This window comes from Agelaius phoeniceus, chromosome 3 (assembly GCF_051311805.1).
Source record: "Agelaius phoeniceus isolate bAgePho1 chromosome 3, bAgePho1.hap1, whole genome shotgun sequence".
NCBI classification, from domain to species: domain Eukaryota; kingdom Metazoa; phylum Chordata; class Aves; order Passeriformes; family Icteridae; genus Agelaius; species Agelaius phoeniceus.
In genome coordinates, this window is record NC_135267.1 from 90183551 (window position 1) to 90208849 (window position 25299).

Consider the following 25299-nt stretch of genomic DNA (forward strand, 5'->3'; position numbering starts at 1 on the left):
GTGACCTTTGGTATGGGATATATTTAGCCTGTTTGTTCCCTTTTTTTAGGAGAAGTATATTCTGCAACATGCTGTGATTTCTGGCCTATTGATTAATGGGTCTTTCCACCACAAGAAATCTTAATCTTTCTTAATTGCCTTAATGGCCTCATGGCCTCTCTTTTATACTCTCTGCCCACTATGTTGTTGTTGCAAATGCTTTTGTATCTTAACTTCATGACCATACTAAGGACTTAAAGGAAACTGACTGTGAAGTCTATTGTTGCTCTTGTTCTTTCCATTATTTAAACTCCCGTTTCAGGCTTCTAATATCTGTAGGCAATTTTTGGATGTAATTCTGCATATATTATAAAACAATTGTCCAGAATCCATCAATAAAGGAGTTGATTTTTTAATAAATTCACAGTATAGTTCTTCTTTTAGTTCCAGAGATCTCTAGTGCAGACCAACAGATATATATATATTGTTATTCAAATCTGAAATATTAAAATTCATGGCTTGTGTTCAAATGCAGTAGTGAGAATCCTAATTCTACAATTCATAAAAGACTTGAGTAAATCTGCCCTTAGGAAGAGTTTGCTATGATACATAGAATGAAAGATGAAGAGTCCACAAATAAATATCTGGTTTGTGTCTCTGCTCTCTCCTGAGGGTTGATTTAGAAACAAAAGAAGTGATGAGACAAGGAGCTATCAGATTTTTTTACAGTACACGTCATTTAAATTGCACCATGTCTAGGTCAGTAATATTTGTTGGTCACTGTATTTTATTTGTGCTGTGAAATAGAAAGAAGGCAGGCCAAGTAAATGACAGCAGACAGTTTACTGACTTAATTTTCCACCTACTCTTTCTCTCCATGAAGAGGTGGAATGCCAGCAGGAATACATGGACTGCCTGTGTCACCATTAGCCCATGGGCTAAATACAGTATCCCCACACCAGGTTGACTCACACAGCACAGACACTTGCAGGAGATGTACCCACACAAAAGAATAATTATAACAGGGGTGTTGTTGACATTCATAAGTGACCCTAGGCTCAAAAATTTTAGTCCACAAAGTCTACTCAGGGTACAATATTTTTTCAAATGCTTGCAGGCAAGAAGGAAAAAATTTAAGAAAGATTTCATCTAAATGGTGACAGTAGCTTAATTCAAAGTTCTTTATTTGCCTGACACTAAGTTATTCCCAGCAACTTCCAAGTCTAGATCTAGTCTAGAGCCAGCTGTGCAAAAGCAAAGGCAAAACTGTGAAGGCAGCAACTTCTATGGAAATAATTTCACTCCTCTCAGAAGGGAGAAGGTAATGCACAGTAATTGCAATACCCACAAACAGCAAATCTTTAAAACTGTCAGTAGTCCAGAAATGTGTCACTTAGACCACTGTAATTATGGGAGAAAAGGTGACATTTAGGGCTGAAAAAAGAAACATGCTTGTGGTAGAGTCTTTTTATAGGAAAATGTCACCTGTTTAAAAGCTGTTCAGAATTTTGGCAAGTTAGAAATAATCATGGCTGACATTACTTGGCAAAGAGCAGATGGAAAGATCAAAACTGGATAATAGATAAAAGCAATCTGGCCCATGGTTCCATCTTTCAATTTATAATGGCAGCAGCAATGTCAAACACTCCAAAACCTGACAACCGATGTGGTATGAGCAGGTCTGAAAGCAGGGGGAAAATGCCCAGGGGCAAAAAACCCCAACAAACCACACTGGCAATTTGAAGGAGAGAACAATACATTTCTCCCAATTAGACAGACATGTGCATATGCATAAATATTATTTATTTGCTCAGTTTTGGTGGGATAGTAAATGTTAGCATCTAAGATTGAGTAAGACTTATGGTTGGTTACCTCTGCAACATTAGTCTTCATCCTTTCCTTTAGCATGATGTATCACATTAATGAAAGCAAGCTTCCATTCTCTGAAAAGCAGGTAAATCCAGACCTTACGAAACCTTTCTAACACAGAGGCCAAATTTAGGTTGGAAGTTTGAACAAAAATTCTGATTTCAGATTTCTATCCAAATAGCATGTCTTTAATAGAATTTTCTGTACACAGTTTCCTAAAATGCCTTTTCTTGTAGATTTTGGTGGGCAAGGTCAAATGAAATATTCTTAAAAAGGTTCTGATCCACACAATAATAATTTCAGCTTGTATTGCCACTAGGGTTAGGCTCTGCAGATTTAGCACTGACACTGAAACAAGAGTTTTGGAACTTTAGTAACCAAAGTCAGAAAAAGGCAGTTCTCCCAGTGATGAAGACAGATGGTCAGAAGGAAGTCAAAGAAATGAAGTGTTTTAATGATGTCTCACCTATGCTCCAAGCACTGTTGCACTCAGTTCTGATACTTTTAGATGCTCATCAATTTCACTTGAATTTTTTTGCCATAATACCAAATTTGGACTTGTTATACAGAGCCTCAATTGACTCAGAGAGTCTGATTGTTCAATTTGTGGTTATCTTAATTCTAGTTTACCAATAATGCAAAATTAATCTTAACATTCAGCTACAGATGCCACATCAGCTTTTACAGGGGGAAAGGTTTTTTCCTATCTTTTAAATTCAAGTATTTCTAAAATGTTTGAAAAATCTTTCTATAGTAGAGTCCACCCTGGGAATACAGAAAATTTGTGGTTTGATTTTTTTGTCTTTTTTTTCATGACCTACAAGAAACTTTTTCTTTTGTTTAATGAAGAAAAACATAACAGTAACTTACCCACCCTACTAAAAGGTGATTGAGAAAGCAGCTAAAATATAAAGTAGTTGTTTGTGGCTACAGTTACCTTTCTCTGTTGAATAGAATAGATCAGGCCTGTATAAAACATCCAGGGAAAAAGCCCCTGTGAAAAGAGAACCCCAGCTAAGTAGGAGTTGAGACACAGGAAATCAGGACATTAAGGAATGTGCAGTGCTCAGTGCTGAAATGGTTTTGTTTGTGTATTTGTGCTTATTTGTTTGGTTTGATTTTTAGTTAATTATATTTGCAGGAAAAAAAACAAAACAAGAACAAACCCAAAACAATTCGTGACTATCTCTGCCCTTTGCATTTATTTTCCTTCCTGGGACTTGGGGAAGAGCTGGCATTTTCTTTAACAACAGAGCTCAGCACCATCTGATGGATCCTCTCAGCTGCATCTCCAGGTGCTGAACACAGCTCTCTCATGTGATGGTACTGTGGAATCTATGCTGTGGTCAGAACAGTACAAGTTTTTGATCTGTAGCCATCCAGGTGATGGAAAGCTTGTCTGAAACTTCTCTTATAGCCTCTTCCACAGGTGAAGCACATTTGTAAGGAGGACCACAACTAGAGTAGAAATTTGATACTGATAGTATTAAGTCCTGGCCTTATTGAAGTTAATATTTTCCATAGATTTTACTGTGCCTCAAGTATTCTTTGAATCTCAGGGAACTAAGTTTTAGCTAGCTATAGCATCTCTTTGCTGATTTTTGTGGCAGTTTTTTTTCAACAGAAGTTATCCAACAACCACAATTATGCTCACATCAAACACCTACCAGCATCTACTGAGCTACAAACCAGGAGGGTTTCTTGGGAATGAAATGGCTCCATGACAATAGAAGAAACATCTTTTAACACCACCTCCACCATCACACTTCATGAGCATCACTAGACACTTTCCTGAATTCTTACTCCTCTCACAGGCCCAAACTGATATATAAGGAAGGAAAGAAAAAGAGAGAGAGAGAAATACCAAAAATCAAAGTGATGTTGCCATGAGAACCAAGGGGCTACAGAGACAACAGGAAGTCAACATTTTCTGGAACTAGAAAACATGAACATTATAATTACATTAATAATTAAATCTTTATGACACAAAAGACATGTCACTTCCCAACCTCAAGGTCATACTATGGCATGTCACACTTGTATGTCCTTGCCCATACCCTGATTCTTCCAAGACCTATTTAAGTGTTCAATTTTACTAACATAAAGAATCTTCATGTGTCCACCACTGAAATACATCTCAAAGAAGTGGAGGCAAGTGTTTGTGCCAGGACTTAAAACTTCTGTTTTTAGGTACACTCCACTGTTGCATGTGAATCACTGTGTTTGGTGCACAGCAAGCACATTGATGGCTGCAGGACAAAACTGGAAAGATGGGGGAAGTGAGGATTCATCAGATTCTGTGAAAAGAAAACAGCAAAATTTAAAATGAGTTTGGTGACTGTCTGTAGGATGCTATTCCACCTGGAAATAATAGATGAGAGCCAGAATTACAGCTCCAGCAAGAGCAGTGCCTAAATAATTCTGTGCTGTGCCCACAGATCTACCAAAGACATTTCTCTGCTCAAGAATATTTCAAGTAAACTCAAAGCAGTGGAACTGAAGACTGAAAGGGTTGTGTATTGCAGCTACAATATTGCACGTCCTCAGGGCTGAAAGTTAGGAGACCTGAAGTTTTAGATTAAACTTGAATGCTACACTCTGATGTAAAATTAATGCAGAGGGTGTGGGGAAAAAAGCTGGTAGGAAGCTCTGGAACAAAAAGAGATATGTTACCTTTAGCATTCAGTTTGCATTGGCCTTTTTCTGTTCAGCTGACCATGTACCTTGCTTAGAGTAACCTTTTTCACCCACCCTTTTTGCTCCACTCTCACTCGAATCTGTGCAAATGCTATCATCAAAAGCTCAAGTTCATCAGGGTTGCATGGGTGCATACATGGTCTTCATTATAACTCATCTGCTTGCTTTCTAGGTACTTGCTTTTTAAGTACTTAGACTCAATTGTATTCTTAAAAACACTCAGAGCCAACCCCTAAGACAATTTTCTTTTGTCTTATTCCAACCAACATCATGGATGTATTCTTTTCTTTGGCTCCTTGTCTGCCCTTTAAACTTGCTGTCCCTGTCTGTAGTGCTCTAAAATGTCTGCATACTCACCAGCATTTCTCCATAGATTTTCTTCCCCTTATTTTGTCTGAATTCACTCTCTTGTCTAATGTCATACAGTTCTCTTGACTTTTTCCTCTGCTCTGGACCAAAAGTAGCATCTGATGTTTTTTCTTCTACTTTTGAAACAGTGCCCCTGGCCTCTGTCGTCATTCAAGCAGCCGTTCATCCCCTTTTGACCATCATTATTTTCCTCATTTCAGTTCTTCATAAAAAGGCAAGAAAAAGGAGGAACAACACAATGCAAGAGTGTATCAGAAGTGCTGAGACTCTTCAGAAAATTCAATTATCATAATTTTATTCTTAGAAATAATCACTATACTAAAACCACCGATATTTTTCAGGGACTATTTAAAATTATAATTTGATAATACAGATTTTGAGATAGCAGATCCCACTTGATGAATGACAGCATCTAAGTTCTGCATTGCCTTACTTAAAGAATTGGACCAGAAAACCACTGAAGATAAATGTAATGAAGTGTGGAAAAACAGGCATAAAAGAATAGAGAACAGAGCTCTCCAAGAGAGGACTCTCTAATTCCTGACTCTGTGATGGCTCTTTAGCTAAGGTTAACCCTGCACTGAAGCCTGCAGTGCTGTGGAGCAGTGTGCTGCCCTAGCTCCTGCAAGGAGGGCAAAGTTCCCCCCACTGGGTAAGATCCCTGTGCTCCTCACCTCGATCGTGGGCTGTACCTGAGCTGTTTGAAGTTTGTAGCCCTGCAGAGTAGACACACACCATGGAGGCACAAATAGTTTTGATCTGATGTAGGGAATAGTTGTTGGGTGCAACGATAGGAAAGGCGATCAGCAACTTCTCCCGTTTTTGACATTTTGTACATTGTGTAGAAGGAAACCATTACACTAATTTTGAAGCCAAATAAGTAGGCCAGAAAGGGCTTCTCCACACTTTTGTGATCAAGTTGGCATGTAGCCTCCAAGTTCACTTCAATCTCTTTCATCTTTTGTAAAAGAATTGTCAGTAGCCCACTCAGATGCCTACCTGTGCTTTTCCTGGAATCCCTAGGGGATTTCACAAGAGGACTTTCCAGATGGCCAAAGTGTCCCTGTGCACAAGCTGATTGCATTTCTCAGTTGATGCTCACAAGTTTTATGCCCCAAGAATTTCTGCTAATTTACAAAGAAAGTTGTAGCATTAGTTTTGAAAGAAATAACTTGCACTGGAGTCTAACTATGTTTGCTGATTTTTCTACCAGCAGCCAGTATGGAGCATGAGGAAAGCTAATTTCCCTTGCAAAAAAGAGCATGGATGCTTTGTGACATCCTTTCTAGCCCATACAAGATTCTTTAGAAACGCTGGCCTAAACCTTTAAAAAAATATTTCATAACAAGGAAAAATGCACTGATTATTTTACTTCCAGCAGGAAAGAATAACCTCTTATGTGAAAACCATGTACTGAATCTGTCCACCTATTCTCCCTGCAAAACATTTTCTAATCATGCTGTTAAAGGGGATGAACATATTTTAAAACATTAAAATTTGATTTTGCAAAGACAAATTTCAATATTAAAACACATATAATGACTCTTAGATTAAGCTTTTCTGATATACTTAATGCCCAAGCTAAATAACTAATCCACAGAGAACAGGAGGTGGACTCAGCAGCTGAGTAAGATTACAATTTCAGGACATAGTGTAGAGGACGCAGGGAAATGCAATCTCATCATTTTCCTAACAACGTTCACTATATATTGGTTAGTCAAAACCAGCTGGCATGTAAATCAGGAAAAAAACCCAACATCCTGCATTCAGATTGAAATTGTCTCATAGGCCTGAGACCTGCCCAGTACCCAACTGCAGCTGTGTAGTTTTGTCCTTCAGAGAAGAGGCAGAAACAACTCTGTGAGCTGTATTTCCCTCAATGGTCTGTTTAGCAAAGCACAGGTATGCTCAACTTGGATATATAGTTCAGAGGGAAAATACACTCTCCAAGAAAAGCTGATCAATCACAAAATGAGTGGAACACAGTAATTATTAATCATAGGTGAAAAAATCAGTGCATTATTACTAAGACAAAAGATTTGCCAAGGGTACCTAAAAAATTTCACTGTTTTTATAGCATCAAGGTGTCAAAGCAGAAGAAATAGAAACAACATTATAGAAAGTCCTTTCTCAAAGTAAAGTAATTTTTTACTTTTTACTGGATTTGTTCTACTTTTATGCGAACCAGGAAAGGTAGTAATGAATAATCCACCATATAATATATTTCAAGTAATAAGAATTTGCCAAAGTATTCAAATCAGTGTATATGCATGCATCTGCACAGACATTGCATTAATGTACACACACTCTGTTATCTTCACTGATGTCCACATTAATGTGTCATGGTTGGTCTTTAATGCCTATGACACCGTGTGCATATGCACATGGTAGGGAGTAGAACATTGCCACATGCAACATGTGAACTGTTGCAAAGTCCTCTTGAAAACAAGAAACAAAAAACTCTCTACCTGAGAGACACTATTTTTCACATATAGTATAGTACATGCAAACACAGATGGAAAAACATAGCTAAAATACCAATTTTCTCCACTTCTTTTACCTAACTCAACGAAACATAAATTTTTACTAGGCTGTTATTAAATAAATATTATAAGTTATATTTCCTCATGTATGTCTACATGCAAGGAAAATAAAGCTAATTTAATTTAATGATTCTTAGGCAGATTATCTCATGAACTGTTCAGTTATACTTTACATGTATTTTTCATCAGCCTGTAAAAAATTAAAATGAAAAAGGATGAAGGTTTATATTTTAAAGTGTTTTTTTAAAATGAATTTTTTCATAAATTACTTTTTTCCTAGCTGAAAATGGTTTATTTTAAGAGTAACCAGATCTTTACAGAAAAACATATAGAAATTAAAAAAAAAAAAAAGAAGAATCAAAATCATTTTACCTCAACAAAAAGAACCTTACAATGATTGCTCTCACTAGGACCAAAATATAAAGTGAGATTTAAGAACACTTCAGAAGTTGCCTGCAATTCTCTTTGTAATTATCAAGTGGTTCAAATGATGAAATGTTGTTAGCTGTAATAGGCTATATATTCCAGCTATGTGACAGGTTTTTCTTTCCATCCAGCAAAGAAAATTCATTATCTATGCCACAGGAGTAAAGCTAAAGCCTTCATTTTAAAGAAGGTGCATGAAGGTTACTTGAATGCCTTTGCTTTCTAAAAGCACCAATATGTCATTTATATTCTCTAGAAGGAGAGAATTTGTCAACAAGCAAATGTCTCTGTAAAACAGCAAGGTTGCTAATATTTAGCATATCTATATCTCAGCACATATTTAACCTGAACTACTATCTGCTTCCTTAGGCACCTATATTGGCAAAACAGATTAAAGCGGGCAGGAAATAACGGAACCGATTTTTTAACGTGAGCAGGATTGGGCCTAACATGTTGTTAGCTTGAAGGAGAAGGAACCTGGTCTTTTTCATGTGCCTCTTAATACAGACATCTCTTCAGCTTTGCAGAAAAGATGATTTCTTTGAGGAATTTCTGTCATAAGTAATTTCCATGTATTTTTCCCCAAATGGGATAGGAGCTCTTGCCTTGCTAAAGTAGAGTGGGGCAGAAAATTTAATTCCATGCACAGGCTCATCCTGGGAAGCACAGCAACCAGGCTGAGGTATTTTTTGATGTCTACTTGTTGACACTGACCTGCACAATATCTGGGGCAGAATATATATCAGAGAGATGATGTGTGCCCTAACCTCAGTATGCTATCACAAACCACTTGGCACCGTGCAACACACAGAGGGAGGATGGCAGCAGGGGAAACAGCAGCGAATTAAACTGCTCTGTCTCACAGAGGAGGCCCTGGAAGGCACAGGTTTTAAGCACCAGGTATGGAAATGAATCTTCTCCTCAGCTGGCTCTGGAGCACAGGCTTGGACGTGCTTGCAGCAGTCCAGGTGGGATGTTGGGCTGGGTGACTGCTGGGCAAGAGGAAGGAACCAGTGAACTACCAGGCTCCTTCGTGCAAGTCCCTGCTTTATGCTTATTTGGATGAAATAACTGTATTGCAGGATTTTTAATAATTCAAAATTATCACCCTACTTTGTCACCAAAATAGCACAATAGATAATTGATCTGCTGATCCAAAACAGCACAACCCCAGTAGAATGTTTGTGTTAATTCACGAGGGCTTTTTTTAATGAATTTGGGAAGCTATCTATATACCTACACAAGGGTCTTATTTTATTATTAACTGCAGTAATTTCATACTGGAACCCTAATATTACAGTGCAATTTAGTTGAAACTGTTGAACTTGTGAACTGTTAACAATACAAATAACACAATAATAGCAAAGAATCCAAACACTTAGCAGCAGCAAACTAATAATCAGTAACACTTTCATGCCAAATAAGCTACCAGGGAATTAATAATTTTGCCTCCCTCACTGCAGCACCACTGGTGTTTCGAGACATTTCTCCTCTAAGAAAAGAAGCTGACATGTGCCCCAGCCCTAAACCAGGGTGGGTGTCTCCTCTGGGCAAAGGTTTGTCTGCTGGTGCCCCCAAATGTTTTCCACCCTCCTCCCCCTCTTGATGGGGCCCTGGTGAGCACAGGCTGTGCGTCACCAGCCCTGTCCCAAGCTATGCAAACAAGATACATTTCCAGCACCTCACCCTCGTGAGGTGATTTGCCTCATGAAGGTAAGGAGCTAGGAGGTAAATAAATAGGTCTGTTGAGCCAGGCCTTGTCTGTACACACCTGTATCAACAAGGATGCAAGCACAATTACCTTACCTTAACGAACTTAATCTTTAATTTCACAGCTTGGCCCTTGTGCTCAGCCTCTTAACAAAGGAGCTGAACTGTTTTAGTCCATATGACCACCCTTCCTCCAACAGCTGTGGAAACTTAAAGCCACGACAAGGATTTTTGCCCCTTGTGAAACTGTCAAAAGCAATAAATATTTTTCTTTTTTTCCATCATTAGACCCCGTTAAGAAAGCCTGGCCATTGTCCACTGTAATTCCCAGCGCTCACGGGGCAGGAGCTTTATTGTCCCAAATGAATCCTGAAGTGTGAACAATGCGGGGGAAAGCGGCCACCCTTTTCGGCAGGGTGTAGCCGCGAGGAATGCAGCGCTTCCCCACGGACGGCTCCGCCAAAAGAGCACTTGTGTTTTTTAACACTGGCCTTTCAGGAGGATGCTCGAGTTAAGGCATTGTGGCCCACTGTAAATAGATGCACTCGCCAGAATGGGGCTTCGTCATCCCTAATTAGGGAAGTAACTCCAGAGAGACAGCATGTCACTTGCAAGACTGGGCTCATTGTTGGGTTTGTGCGCGTCCCCACAATGTGAGGTAATTGGAGTTGTACCTTTTAGAAAGCTGCTAATTTCACATAGGAAGTGCTAACAAGACCTTTGTGTGCCATGTTTTCCTTCGTCCTTTCTAAGGAAGTTACAGAGCTCGAGTACTGGGAATGGCTGGGCCAAGGCCTGCCGGAGGAGGCTGCGGTAATGAACCACTTCAGCCCCCCGCCAGAAAAAGGAGGCCTAATTTTCGGGCCTGAGAAGACGAGGACGGACAAAAGGTTCTGTTTAAGCTTATTATACAAGACATTCTCAGTGCCTACACAGCTTTCCTCGAAATGACCCTCTCAAAATAAGTGCATCAAGTTTGAGCAAATAGAAACATGCAACTTTCGAGGCTGGGGGTTATAGTTTTCTTTACAAAGCCATTTATATAATGTAAGCCGCAATTAGCGCGGAACAGAGCAACAAGATCTAGCGAGGAAAGTTCCCCTGACAAAGGACAGAAATTAGGGGAATAAGTAACAGTTAAATATTGGCTTTGTATAACTGGCTGAAAAGGCCTTTCAAATCAGATGTGGATGTAGAAAAATAAAATAATTTTACTCCAAATATCTTCTGCCGCAAAGTTTGGCTTTTAAATCGCCGACTGATTGATTCCACTAATTTCAAATTATCTAGATAGAATGAATCTGGCCTTAAAAAAAAAAAAGAAAAAAACCAAAAAAGCCTCTCAGCTTTTAAGCCTGACAATATCAGCAAAATGTCCATAGGAATTACATATAAAAATTCAAACAGTAATGAAACAAATTACTACTTACAGTATGAAAAGTCTGCAAAAGCTTTTTATAGACTTGAAATGCAGAAGTTATATAAACTACTCAGTGAAAAGAATTAGCAAATGACCTTTGCAGATCAGGGGCAAAAATGAACAGTCTTCAGGGGGAAAAAAAAAATCACTGTTAACAATGGCTTTTAATGCCATTTTGCTTCCCTCATTTATCTAATAATCATGGCAAGGTTAGGGTAAACAATGAACAGTATGTTTTCACATATTCCACCTTTAGTGTCCTCCATATGAATTTCTAAAACACTTAAGAGAATAGATACATAAACCTGTGACCTTCAAATGAGCTTTTTGCTACTTCCAACATTTTGAATAAAAAAGGTCAGAAAATTGAACCGCTTTTGCGCAGTAATGAATTCCATTCTGTTGGGTAAACAAAGCTAAATTTTAAAACATGGACCTGACATCTCTATAGCTCAAGAAGCTATTCTCTTCTTTGGGCGCGGGGGGGAAGGGTGAGGAATGCAAGCACTCCACCAGCCACCCCCTAAATCACTGCAGCACCCGCCAAGGAAAGAAGGAGGAGGAGACAAAAATATTTGGTTTTATTCAGCGAACAGCCATGATTTCCAAGGCCAGTGCAATACAAATGTTGGATTTTTGAGACTTTTTTTCCCTCCACCTCTCCCCCCTCAGTGAATAATTGATCCAGTCCACACAAAAAAGAAGCCAGTGCTACCCTCATCAAGCCAGCTCTTACTGATGAGGGCCTCCAAAAGTTACTTCAATTTCCGCCGTGCTTTTGTCCGTGAGTTGTCCTGGCTGAAAGGCCCAGTTAGGTATTGTTGCAAAAAAAGTCTGCGCCCACGTTTATTCCCCCCTCTAATTCATACTCCGCATTGTGGGGTTTTGCTATTCAGGGACTGATTGGACAACAGCCCAAAGAATGGCCCCAGTGATTAGGCTCTCAGCATGGGTCTGGATTGTGGGTATAAACCCAGGGCTGGGGCTTGAATTCATGGCTGCATTCTGCTTCCTCCTAGCGCCTCCCACACCCAATATTTTCTGCATCCTTTGCTGCAGGTAATGCATTCCTTCATAACAGGAAATGGAATCTGTATAATTAGCCAGCACAGTAGTGTGTGAGCCCTTGAAAGTCCCGGGGTTGTGCCCCAGGAAGCAATTGCGCTTCGGTATTGATAGGAACTCGCGGGATTTTGGTCAGGGTAGGATAATACCCAACCCCGAGTATTGTCATGACAAGCTATTCATCCTGCTCGACAAAGGAAACTTTGCTGCCATCCCCCCAGGGGCACGCAGGGGCGATGCTGGACACAAATTTGTTTGTTTAGAAGTGGAGGTAGGGTTTGCCCAGCCCAAAGGCCGGGCCTGAGCCCGTCCGTGCCTGCTGCTGCAGCGCGCCATCCCGCTTCCCACTTTGCTTTACGTCTGGAAGTATGGCAGCTGCGCGAGGCAAGGCAAGAAGTGTACAGATGTCAGTCTGCCTCTTACATGTCAGTAACTGGAATTAATTTACATTTATTTGCCAATTGTTTTATATCATTTTATGACAATGTGCTGCATAATATAATTTAAATCTTTAATGTACAACTAATTCTCTACCATTAATTTGTCAACATGATTACTGGATATGCCACCAGTAAATGCTGGATGACTTGAAATATGTAGAAGGCATTCCTGTAGCTTTAAAAGAGGTTTGTATCTGAAATGACAAAGGTTTACAGAACTTTTTTTGGTCTGTCTGTAATTTTATGAAAACTACAATTTCAATGTGATTTCACAAACTGAATTATTCCAAATCTCAGTCTAAAATAAAATCAAATGTCTAATATATTAATTAGCCCAGGGAGAGAGTCCCAACAGTATTGTAAGAAGCAAAATGATAGTTTGCTTCCTGAGAAACGCAGCCTTCATCGTGACAAATCCTGGCTGATAGGAGTTTAAACTGTCTCCCTGCCAATAGTATTTTATTTGGGCAGAACAGGAATCTTTTTAGCTATGTTCTGGAATTGAAAAGCAGCTCATAACAAGAGCAGGTTGCAAATTTTTTGACAGAAAATGGTGATTTGTTGAAAGTTGTCCCGGGCGTGTAGAGCAGGAGCTACAGCCGGGAAGGTTTCTCCGGGTAGAACTGCTGATTAAAAAATGGAGAGGTAGAGGGAGAGAAGGAGAGAAGGAAAGAGGGAGAGAGGAAAAGAGGGAGAGGGTTTTCTCTGCCTCCCAGCCCTCCCCCCAGCTGCCGGGAGGTAGGAGGTCAGGGCACTCTCCAGGGATGTGGGAGAGCCAGTTTCAATTAGTTCAGCACTGTGCTTGTGAGGGGCAATTCAGAGCACATCACCTCTCTGCTTTCAGGGGGGTCTGGCCCCCATTTCTCCTGCAGCTCCCCTGCTGCTTCTCCCCCTCTCCCAAAAACCGAACGTGTACGTGCTTCCCTCGAAAAACCAAAGCGGACCAGAACCCAGACTGAAGCGGAGGCCCCGACCTCGCAGCACCGCACCGGGCAGTTCCCTGCGGGGCTCCTCCCGCGGCCCCGGGCTCGGGAGATGGGTGCGAGCAGCACCTGCAGAGCACAAGGATGGTTTGAATCCCGGGCTCTGCCTCGCTGATGCCCTCGGTGCTCTGCTGGCAGCCCGTGGCAGGCAGGAGCAGCCCCTTTGTCACGGTATGCTCACTTGGTGCCGCACAGAGCAGCCAGCCCTCGCCAAGGGACCCGGCAGCTCCGCGGACACCATCCCCTGACTATTTATTTAATTCAGGTGGGCTCCCTGCAGCTCATCCTGGGCAGACAGAAACCTACACTCACACTAACATTGCTCCAGGACCAGGGTACATGTACAATGAGTACAGATGAATATGCTGGGGAAATGATGAATAAAACGGATTGAAACACAGCAATTAATTTCCGGGGAATAATTTGCTAAAGGAACATTTCATATTCTTACACTGCTCTTTTTAAAGCTCAGCTTTCTGCCTCTCATCTTCACTCTTCTCTACCTTTTGGGTATCTCACAGGAGCTGTATGAGTCATCAGAATACTGGAAAAATCTAGCAATTTCTTTCCTTAAAAAAAAAAAGGAAGAAAAAAAAGAGGGCTTGATTAAAAATTAAAATAGGAAAAAAAGAGAAGATGTTCACTGAAAAAGAAGTGTTTAGACAAAGCCTGTCTGCTTCAATTTCCCAGCTACGTAAGCTCCCTTGCCCTGAGAGTGACAGTAGATTCCATAAATTAACTGAAAATCCCTCTTCTCAAGAGCCTAAGTTATCTCTTCTTTGCCTGCAGCTCTGATTTAGAATAGGCGCTCGTTTGTTTACTGTTTTAATTAATGCTCCTTTTCAGTGTGGAATAGGGGAAGGGAAATGAACTGACTTGATAAACAGGTGTAGCTGTTATGTGTTATATTTGGGATCATTCAGGACTTGCAACAGATTAATCAGGCTTGACTGGACGTGAACCTCCTAGCAGAAAAGGTAGATCAACTCTGCTGGATGCCCAGTAGGTGAGTATTATTTTAACTGCTAGCCTGTGATAGGGAAGGCTTAGAAGGACAGTCATCAGTGGAGAATATCTCTGGTTTTGCCCAGGAAAGGAGTCTGATTCTTTCCCCCACTGCTTAACAGTTAAGGAGACCTTGACAATATAAGCCACTTTTCATCCCCCCTCTGCTTCCCCTTCTAACCTCGCTGCCTCATATTCAAGGGGAAAGAAACAAATCATCCCATTATTTTAAAAACATTTAAGTGTCACATTGGGGAAAATGCTCTCCTGGGTTAACTATGAATGATTGAAGATTTTTTTTTCTAAATGCAATATAAGTGTAATAACAGTTTAAGTGTCATGCTACACTGTGTATTGCCTTTGCACCCTGTGTAATGCCTAGCACACTCAGAGCAGAAAATGATCTTAAATCAGTCTTTTCTCAAAGAGAGTTTGAATTCTTAGCCTCAAAGGAGAATAATAGTTGAGCTTAGGTTTCTTCATTATGAGGCAGCAAAGAAATTGTGGGATTTAACTGCATCACAGCAGTAAAGCACTGTTCAGCTTAGGAATATCAAATTCCAGAAGAGACTGCATCTCTTGCTTTCCAAATAAAGTAACATCTAAAAATACATCCATTTACTCCGCAATTTTTCTTGGCTTATACAATTAATACGTGTACAGAAAGCAGCATCACATTAAAAATAAGTGAAAAGGAAGCAGGGAGTATCCATTTATAATATTATCCGGCTGACCTTGGCAGACTGAGGCAATGTGGGGATGTTGCACAACAAACCAGGCAAGTGCTTTAATTTTAACTGCATTACATTAAACTACCCAGAGCTTATGGCTGTCAAATGGGACCGTGCTCACTTGTGTCTCTTGTCAGCAGACTGGCTGAAAACCAGCTTTGGTATCAGCTGTGAAGACAGATGCTCACCCACCTTCTTGGGAAAAGAGACTTTGGACACAAATGTCCTATGTCCTCACTGCAGAGCACAAATATAGGGCTAGGTCTGGCCTTCCTTACACTGTCTCCATCAGGAGTATAAGTCCTGGAGTCAAAGACATTCAGAATATGACACAGGCAATCTTGTGTCATATCTGGACCTCTGATTTTACCCTACCATCACAATTTTAGTAGACTGCCCGAAGGGAAAGTTATTAGATATGGGATGGAAAGAAAGGATAGAAGTCCTGCTGGAATGTTCTTAGCATTTTACTGACCCCCAAATACTCCCAGACATGCAAGGAGCTTTGATATGTTATAAAAATCTCAGATAAATGTCCTGTTCAAAGATAGCCTCTAATATCTTGCTACAACCATCAGCTTGGGCTACATGATGGCAGCTGATAGCCTAGCAATACCTACCATGCCATAATAAAAAATTTAATTAAATTTAAATTTATCTTATCTTGTTCATAAATGTCTAAATGCTTTCCTACCAAGATAAAAAACAGCTCAACAAGGTCTGCAAGGAAAACATTTTGGAGTTACTGCTGCGTTCTCCTCTCAGGAAATTTACAGCCTGACAAAGGGGGAATTTTCAGCCGTCCAAACAGCATGGATGGAGGCCTGTGGTAGCATTTATTCACATGCCAAGTTAAGGAAGGCTCTGCCAAAGCCAGACCAAGGAAATCACAACCCAGTCTATGGATCCTGAGAAATCCCCCCTGAAAATTTGGTTGGAAGATCCCTTGTTTTCCTAGCAAGGTACTGTACCTGATCATCAACACGTATGTTTGGAACCAGACAAATGCACTTGGCAAAAACAGCATTAGACTTGTGGGAAATCTAAAAAACCCAGATCCCAAACCCAATAGCAACAAATGGTCAAATTTCTGGGGAGAAGGCCAGTGCCAGCTGCCACAACTCTCCCTGGACAGAAGTGTGTATGTGCTGGAGCAGGAACACGCTTCAGTGCATTTCTCTTGCTTCTGCCTCCCTCAAACACTGAGTGGGAAAACATCAGTGGGCAACTTATGTGTGATCGGAATGGCCACTGCTCTGGACTTCTCTCTTCTCCTGAGTATCCATTGACAAAACACAGACAAATCCCATACAGGAGCATCCATCCCATGATTTTAAGCCAAGTAAGGGCAACCATAATCCTGATCTTCAGTTTTAGATCACAGCTAACTCATATAGGGAACAAATGACTTATTAACAAAACATAGGGACCTGAAAGTTAAGAATTAGGAAAAGACACCACAAAAATGGAAATTTATTCCAAGAATTTTTGTGGATCTTTCTAAAACAGTAAGAACTGTATTTTACCAGTCAGCTAAATTTGCAGTATGAGAAACAGCAAAGCATGTGACAGAAAATCAGGAACTCCTAAGCCAACATTCACCAACAACTGGTATTGTCCTATCCCCTTTTTTGCATGCAAAAGCAGAATTTTTCTCCCAAGTCTTTCTTTTATCTCATGAATAGCATAGAGCTGTAGGCAAATGAGATTTAAATTATTTATTTTAAGAAGAATTGGTAGAACCTGTCTGACTTTTGCCCAGGACAGATCCATGAGGCATTGGCCTCATGAAAAACTCTTTGGTTACCCTGCCAAAATCCTTCTGGACCTCCAGGGCCAGGCAAAGTCCCCAATGGCATGTGAGGGCAGGCAGAAGGTTTTCTCTTTCTGGGGAGATGTGCTCTGTTAAAACCTGTGTTTCATTACAGAATATGAATGACATGTGAGGCTGTGGAGTGTCACAGCTTTTGCCAGTATTTGAATCCTTCCCACCTTTTCACCAGGAATTAACTCCACTATTACTGTTTATTGTGAACTTCAGTGACTGAGCTTTGGAAACTGCCCAAAATCTGCAGCGCAAACCAGCATCCAAAAGCCAGAAGAAAAGGAGGAAAGCAGAGGCGTGGAGGCAAGTGTCAAGCTAGTTTTGCAGAGCAAATAGAGTATTATCCTTTTGTTTAAGACTTTTTATCTGCTATGTGATACTTTGCTTGGAGGAGCAGCGCATACTAAGAGCTTTCCTGCGCACCCCACCGTTCTTGATTGCTTTACTGTTCTCAGTGCAGATTTATTAAATTTTGAATTAACATGTGTTAAGGAGGTTGATTTTGTTTGCTCTGCCACATAACTTACTTTCCTAAACACTTAGTAATAGCAGCAGTTAATCTATTGACCAATGGCTTAAGCAGCAGGTGGCTTTAAGACCAATGGGCCAGTCCTGACAAGGCCCACAGAAATTCCTAAGGCCTCTTTGTTACCTGGGCTGGAATAGAGAAACTACTTGTTTGGAAAATGTTTCTCCTCCCACAAAACATCTTCAGTATTAAGGGTCTTTTGTTAGCAGAAGGCTGAAGAGGGGGATTATGAAGGATAGTCTGTCACACAAATTGTTTCTTCTTAGACATATAATGCAACCTGCATTAAAAGTTTACAAACTAATCTAATGAAATTATCATTCAAACAAAGCATGTCTCCGAACATTAAATTGACGCCCCTGACCTGCCGTGCAATTTCCTCACTGGAAATCTCAAGATTCCTGCTGCTATTTTTTCTAAAAAGATTTTTTTCTAAAAAGCCCTCAGCACTGCTCTGTTTGAAACAGGAACCCAGATAATCTGCGAGGGCTCATTTTCTTAGGAAACCCAGGCAGTAAAACATTAACAATTAAATTAGTTCCCATGTCTTAAGGAATCCGGAGTTCACTGTGTGTCATCTGGGTCATTATAGCCTCTCCCTGCTGTGGCATGCAAATCCACATCAGGAAAGGTGTTAGTTTTTTTCAAATTTATTACTAGATTATTTAGTCAAATTCAGCAGCAGCTGCAGCAACTGCAACTTGCAGTTCTGTACCCTTTCAGACTATGTTGACTTAGCTGAAGGCAATATTCAGCTGTGACTTTCTTTAAGGAGAATTTTACAGTGTGTGGTAGGGAGTCACCTCTCTCCAAAAAGTGCCCATGCATGCACAGAAAAGACAGTGGCAGTTCCACTATAGTAAAGAAATGGTGCTTGGGGGAATAAATGGAGCCTTTGGGGTAGCTTTCATTTTGTTTGCCAAGCTTTCTGTGTTGTCCTGATCCGAGTTAGGAAAAATATAATTCCATGTGGTCTGTATGTGCACATACGTGTATGTGTACATGCACAGATGTATAGACATACCTATATTTGAATACACACACAGACACACACATACACATATATACTCTGACTCCTGAAATACAAATCCAATCCTCTATTCTCTGTATCAGAAATACAGTTGCAAACAGCTGCCCTGCAGCACATAAAAAGATATGAATAAGAGAAGCCAAGTCACAAAACATTCTGTAGCCTGTTTTCACTTTGCTGAGGTTTCTTCATCCCTTGAATTGTGTGTCTATCTATATGTTATGTACACATATGTTATAGAATATGCATTAATATGAAACTTCTATTTAAGACCTTTATATTTTGGGGATCTTGATCTCATCTAGCAATGAGATCCAGTAGCACCACTAGGTGCTACTGTAATACAACTAATTAATATTATTTTTACTGCTAATAATAACAGCTGTGTTTACTTTTAGCATGTTCTCACTCTTGCCAACATATGTTTCTATATTCTCTAATTTTCTCATTCTTTGCAGCACAAATGCTAAGAGGTATCCTAATTAACTGCTCAACATTTGACTTTCATTTAGTTTTTCTCTCAAACTTATTTATTAGGCTTTGGTTATCAGTGGGAGAGTTTCTAGCACTGAGACTGCCAGGATTTACTCTAAGCCTCTTAGTCTGATGTTTCCATGGCCCTGGCTCTCTCTGTAGAGAAGCTAAGAAAACCATACATACAGATTTGGCCCCCTTTATTTCAAGTCATCTAGAGCAGATGTGAGTTTCTTTTTCTTTGGTGTGGGGGGGGAGGTGGGAGGTGGGGGATGGAAAGAAAGGCACCTGATTGTTACATAAGCTCGGGAAAATGCTGATTTTCGGCCAGAACTTGTGGAGCACTACTGAAGAAATTTTTTTTTTTTGCTTGTCTGAGACTACATAACTGGATTCCAACATATTTTCAGGGCATTTCTCTGAAGCACTGAATTCCCATGAGTAACAACAGGAACACCTTTGTCTGATTTCCACACCAAAGGTTTCCCCAGAGACCTACAGCCAAAGCAAGCCAGAAAATGTAGGAAGGCATTCCCTCTGCAGCTGTCCCCCAGGTCCCCAGTGCTCTTCCAACCTGTGATCTGTGTAGGACACCCTCTTCAGTCCTGCACCTGCAAGAAAGGGGCTGCTCCCCGTCTCCCTCCCTGTTACCCCATCAAATACTCAGTGCTCTTTTTTCTCTTTATTGGTTTGTTTCTTCCTCTTTTTCTCCCTTTCCTTCTCTCTTGCTGCCTGTCTTCTTTCTGCCTGTCTTTCCTTTTCTCTCTCTGTTTTTAAAATAATTCTCCAAGAGGCGAGGTCTCCTCTCTCGCTGACTCAACACCTAATTAGAGCAGTGAAAATTAGCTGCATTCACTCTGGCTTTAGTCCTGGCAAGAGTGTTAGAGAATTGGCCCACTTTTCAAGGTGCCAAATTGAAGGCTGAATCCAGGTGTGGTCAGAGGCGAGGGGATTATTTTCCTCCCATGGGGTGCAAACAAAGGCCTCTGCTAGGGATAGATGGGGTGGGGACAGTGTTGCCCACAGGAGGGCTAAACGCTGCTGACATTTGAGCCCTCAGCACACTCAGCACCAGGCTGGGTCACAGCTTCCACAGTTTGAGGAGCTGTGTCACAGGAATGGCAGCAAGGGAGGACTCTGTGTTCCATGGCAAGGACAGAAGGAAGGGTGGAGAATCCTAAAGGTATGGCAAGTCCCAAGGAGAAGTGGGTACTGATGAGTTTGGGAGACAAAACCACAGCATTTGTTGCAGGTTTTCCATACTCTCCAGCAGCATCCTAAGTCCTGTTGTGTTCCAAACTCTTTATGTTATCCAGCTATCTAAGTACCAGTGAACAGCAGGGGAGTAAAACAGGTCATGCTTCATCTGATGGAATAAAGCTTGCTGGTTGACTGAAAAGTCAGAAGGTGCAGGTCAGTGTGGATAACCTCACTTCTATTATCCTATCAAAAGGAGAAGATGTAGCTTTCCTCACTACCCTTGAAGAGTACAAGCATTGACTGAGGAAGCAGCAAAGTTAGAATCTCAGAGGATGTCTGCATGTTGCCAATTTTACTTCAGAAAAAAGAATCTCTTGTTTGAGTAGAGCTCTACCACATCCTGTAAATTGTTGTTGCCTGTGCACCACCATCCTCCATCCCCAGAAACGGCCCTTTTATCTCCTCCTGTGGATGCAGAGCGTAGAGCACAGAGTCCTTGAGGAATGCAAGGAGCTGGGAAACATAGTTGTGATCAAATATCACAACTATAACCAGGAAGAAACATGAGGAATATTATCAGGAACACCTGATAATATTCTGCTCTGATTTTTCATGAGCCCTGACAAGTGATATAATGTTTGACACCACAGCCTGGACTGGGGAGCTTCAGACCTTCCTAGATCCTTCAGGAAAGAAAAGCAAACCATCTGTTTTTAATGTTTAAAGTGTGGAAACTTCTAACACAATTTGTATTTTTCCTGTTTTGCTTTCCCCGATGCATTAAAACCAACCGATGAAGCTTCAGAAGGGACAGGCCTGTATGGAATGCCCTATTGCAATTATTCTGCGAAGAGCAGGGGGCAAACATTATCTCCACTACCATGTGTCTGTGTCTTTTACTGTTATTTCTTTAGGGTGGGCTATATATGAAATAGTAATGAACAACCCTTTATTCTTCCCTCCAGACCCCTCAAATTTGGCTATGCTTTGCAGTTCATCTTTGTAATGAAGCCCTACCACCACTATAGTTCTTTGAAAGGGTCATAGGGAATTACAGCAAAGTGGTACAGAAAGGTAAAGATGTCAAGTGAGTTATATGAGCAGAAAAAGAACTGCACAGTAGGTCAAGGTTTGGGCAACAGCAAGGAGATTTTTGTTAAGATAACGTTACTCCCAGTGGTAGTGACTTCCTTTGTAATCCATAGCTGCCCAGAGAGAATTGCCTCTATTCTCATGGAGTCACAGGCCCCTGCAACAAGGTCCTACTGGCCCTCAGTGCAAGAGACACATCACTTGCTTGTAGAAATAAACTTTTATTATATCAGCACCATGAATGGGCTCTGGTGTAATGTTTTGTAATGCTCCACATTTTCTGGTTGGTTTTAAGACAATTATCAGAGTCCCTTTTCAAAGCTAAATGGAGGTTTGTGCAGTTGTGTTTTCCTTTAGGAAGGGTAAAGGGGCAGAAGTTTCTGAATTATAGCCCAACTAAACCAGCAGAGAAAAAGGGCAGGTCCAGCACAGGAGAATCTACAGTCACTGGTTTTGTCTCTGAGGCACACAAGAGCACTTTGGGAGGATGTAAGTTCAAACACAGGCCAGAAGCAACCTTCAGGGAAGGCCAAGAGAGAAGGTTCAGGCTGGTGGTCCTGCTTAGCACAGGTCTATGGCACAAAGAACAGGGTCACAGCCTTCCACACATCCCATCTAAGAATGTAGCAAAAAAAACCCCCTGGTCATCAGTCCCAAAGCTACCCACTGGAGGATTTGGATTTACAACCAGCCTACCCTTAGGCTACTCCTCCCTGAGAGAGAAAGCTCATAGAGGCCGAGACTGGACCTTTGCACACAAACCATGGGACCTTCACTGGCCAGAGTGTAGAGGGCCAGAGGCAGGACAGGAAGCACAAATACCTTGAGTGTATCCTTTGGCTTAGCACACTGAGGTCAACATAGATGAAACCATATTGTGCCTGAGCTTGCAGTCAGCTTGCAGTTTAAAGTAGCTTAGACATCCCTCATAGAAGCACAAGGGTTTTGAACTATCACTGCAGGACTGTTTGCCTTTGGAAATCAGATTTTAAAAGAAATCTGGGAATATTCCTGCGCTTTAAGCATAGAAGACGCATTGCAGAGCACCACATTGCTACATCAATATTTTTTAAATGAATGTTTAAAGTGACATTTCTTTCCTCATTTGAAAGAGCTTTTTCAACTCTTCATGAAAAGCTCAGATTTCTGAATATTCTGATATATCTCCATGTTCCCTCCACTGAAAATACGCCCAGATCCAGCACTACATATTAAATTTATTCTTATTTCCATGTATGAAAAGATAAGAAATCAGCAAAGAGGAATACTAACAACAATATATATCCTATGAGATTTTTTAAATATCCTTTTTTTCCCCCACAGTTCTGATGTATATGGACTCACTCTAAGCCATAATAACTGTCCTATAGCTCATAAAATGTGCACTACATCGCATTTTAGATAGAAGCCAGCAGGAACAAAGCTACTGAAACGGATGAATAAACAAATTGTTGTTAAGGCTACACACATCAGCCTCTAAATAGCAGTAGAAAAATGTGCTGTGCTTCTGCAACTCAAATATCTGATTGTACAATGATCAGAACTGTTCATGCAAGTGTTCATTTCAGCTTGACCCTGTTTGGTGCAGGTGGGAAGCACTGAGTGTCGGAGTAGCAGGTAGAATGGCTGGTGGCTCTGGGACAGGGCAATCCCATCCAGCAGCAGGAACAGCATGGCTGTGTGGTGATAAAATGCCCCCTGCTTACTGGCAAGAGTGGTTACCTAGGGAAAACATTCCTAGTCACCTCATCAGCATGGGGATGGTCACTCTAAAGGCAGAACCAAAGGTCAAGTACAATCATATGATGCCTTTCCACCATTGAGTCCAGGCAAGCCAATACACCACAAGATGAGCCCTCCCAGCACTCAGCATTCCCCGCTGCTCCTTCACCTTCTGTCTTTCCTGGTGAGCACACACAGCACATGCCATAGATGCACTGCAACACAAATGGGAGCCCACGCTTGGGCTCCTCAACATACATGGGTCTGTGGTCTGCAGGTTCCTGTGCCTGTGGTTAGTGGGGACTGGAAAGTTTGGGAATGGAACCGATTCTGTTCCTCTGGAGAAGTTTTTAAGGTGTTCAGTCTTACCTGCATCCCCGCTGTGGCCGTGCTGCTCTGTGTGCTGCTGCCCCACCGAGCTCCGTGCCTGGTAGGATTATCCATTGTCCTGTGACGAACCCACCTGGAACTGCTTTACTCTCATTCCTAGTTTTTGGGCACAAGTAGGGCCTTTTTAATGCCATGACCTGACAGGATTCATCCTCCCCATGCTCCCTCCCCAGCAGCCCATACTCAGCCCTTCAGGCCCTGGACACAAGCCTCCAACCCTTGCCACCTTGGCATGGAGGGCCAGGATGGGATTCTGCCCATGCTTTGCAGTCCTTATTTCTGTAAAGGGGTCTTAGAACAAAGAAAAGAGCCGGCCAAAAGTGACCTGAAAAGGGCTGAGGTTCAGCAATAGGCATCCTTTCCACCCATCATTGTTTGGCAGCAATTTCTACCTAGTGGCAATATTCCTCTGCTTTGCTCACAGCTGAAAATAACTCTGAAAGTGCTTTGAAAGGGCTGCCTTTTAACTGAGCTTAACACCTTTCTAAATGATTTTTGTCATGGTGACCACCTCCCTCTCAGATGAGAATTTCATCTTTTCCCTCCCATTTCTTTCCTGCGCAGCCTATAAGCCACTGTACAATATGGCTCACTGTTTCTGGGCTCTCCCATGCCCTTTATTTCCATAATAGACTCTTTCCCCACGTGTTTGCTAGTATTTCCACCTCACTACATAAGCTGGCAGATTCCCAGAGTGTTGGTGCCTGTAACATGATCCCTTTTTGTTCCCCATGCAGTTATCTGGCAGCACCTTGTCTGCAGGGTGGGCACAGAAAAGCACAGATGCATCTCACCTGGCACAAGCTGTTGTAGAGCCACGACAAAACCACCTGCCCTTTCTGTAGTAATCTGCCAAGCTGCTGCTGCTCCCTGCACCAGGAATGCAAGGTTAAATCACCACTTTGCTTCCTGTTTGGTCACTGCTTTAACTGTTCGCATCACTTATTGAACACATTCACACAGTACTAATGCCTTTGCTGTGGTTCATGCTACACAAAGCTTTATGAGTGGTCTTCATCCCTAAATCTTCTAGTAGCCTTGTGGAAGTACTTGTCTCAAAAAGTGGCCCAAACAATTTCTGCAGATTTCTGGTGAGATCACAAAGAGTTAACCTAGAGCTACCTCTGCTAAGTATCTTCCCCAGCTCCTGGAATGCAGCACAGCAGCAGGAACACTAAAACAGTAAGATGTAGGAATGTCCATCAGAGCTCCCTTCAAACAAATAAACAGCTTTTTCTCCTGTAGAAATTTGACAAAGAAATTTGACATGTTTTCTTCAGTGCTCTTACCCGATCCCTTGAAAATGAGCAGCTTGCTGCTGAAATACATTAGAAGAAGGGAAATGCCAAATTAAAATACTTCTTGTACATACTACATCCCTGTCTGTATTTCAGTACATCTGCTGAAAAACCAATACTGGCACCATTCATCAGAAAGAACAATAATCTCTTCAGGGAATTTCAAATGATGCCTGATGATAAAAAATATGCAGTTCCCAGGGTATGCCAGCATCTAGCACAAAAATTAACTGTGATGGATAGTTAAAGGTCTGCTGTTTAAGAACTGTCTTTGAGTGAAACTTGCATTATAAATACATTTCTGCCTGTCATGGAGCCTTTCTATGTGTGTTACTTCACACATTTGCCTCAGTTTCCCAACATGGGAAAACATCAACTATTGTATCAGCTGATGATGTTATGTAAGCAATGACTCTAAAAACCATATTGAATGTACAGAGCTCAGATTAGCCTTGGTTAAGAGCTAACTATCATCATTATTAGTTAAACCATGAGTTTTTAC

The 25299-nt window shown here is 41.2% G+C and overlaps 1 long non-coding RNA gene across 1 annotated transcript in view; it reads right to left on the bottom strand.

Moving 5' to 3' along the window:
• Positions 1 to 4024: 4024 nt before the first annotated feature.
• Positions 4025 to 25299, bottom strand: part of LOC143693734 (uncharacterized) — a 22710-nt gene continuing 1435 nt past the window's right edge. The window contains exons 1-3 of the long non-coding RNA XR_013181676.1: positions 24294 to 25299; positions 23479 to 23595; positions 4025 to 4145 (exon numbers count right to left, since the gene is read on the bottom strand). The exon at positions 24294 to 25299 is cut by the window's right edge and continues 1435 nt beyond it. This is a non-coding gene — a long non-coding RNA (uncharacterized LOC143693734). The remainder of the gene's footprint in view (positions 4146 to 23478; positions 23596 to 24293) is intronic.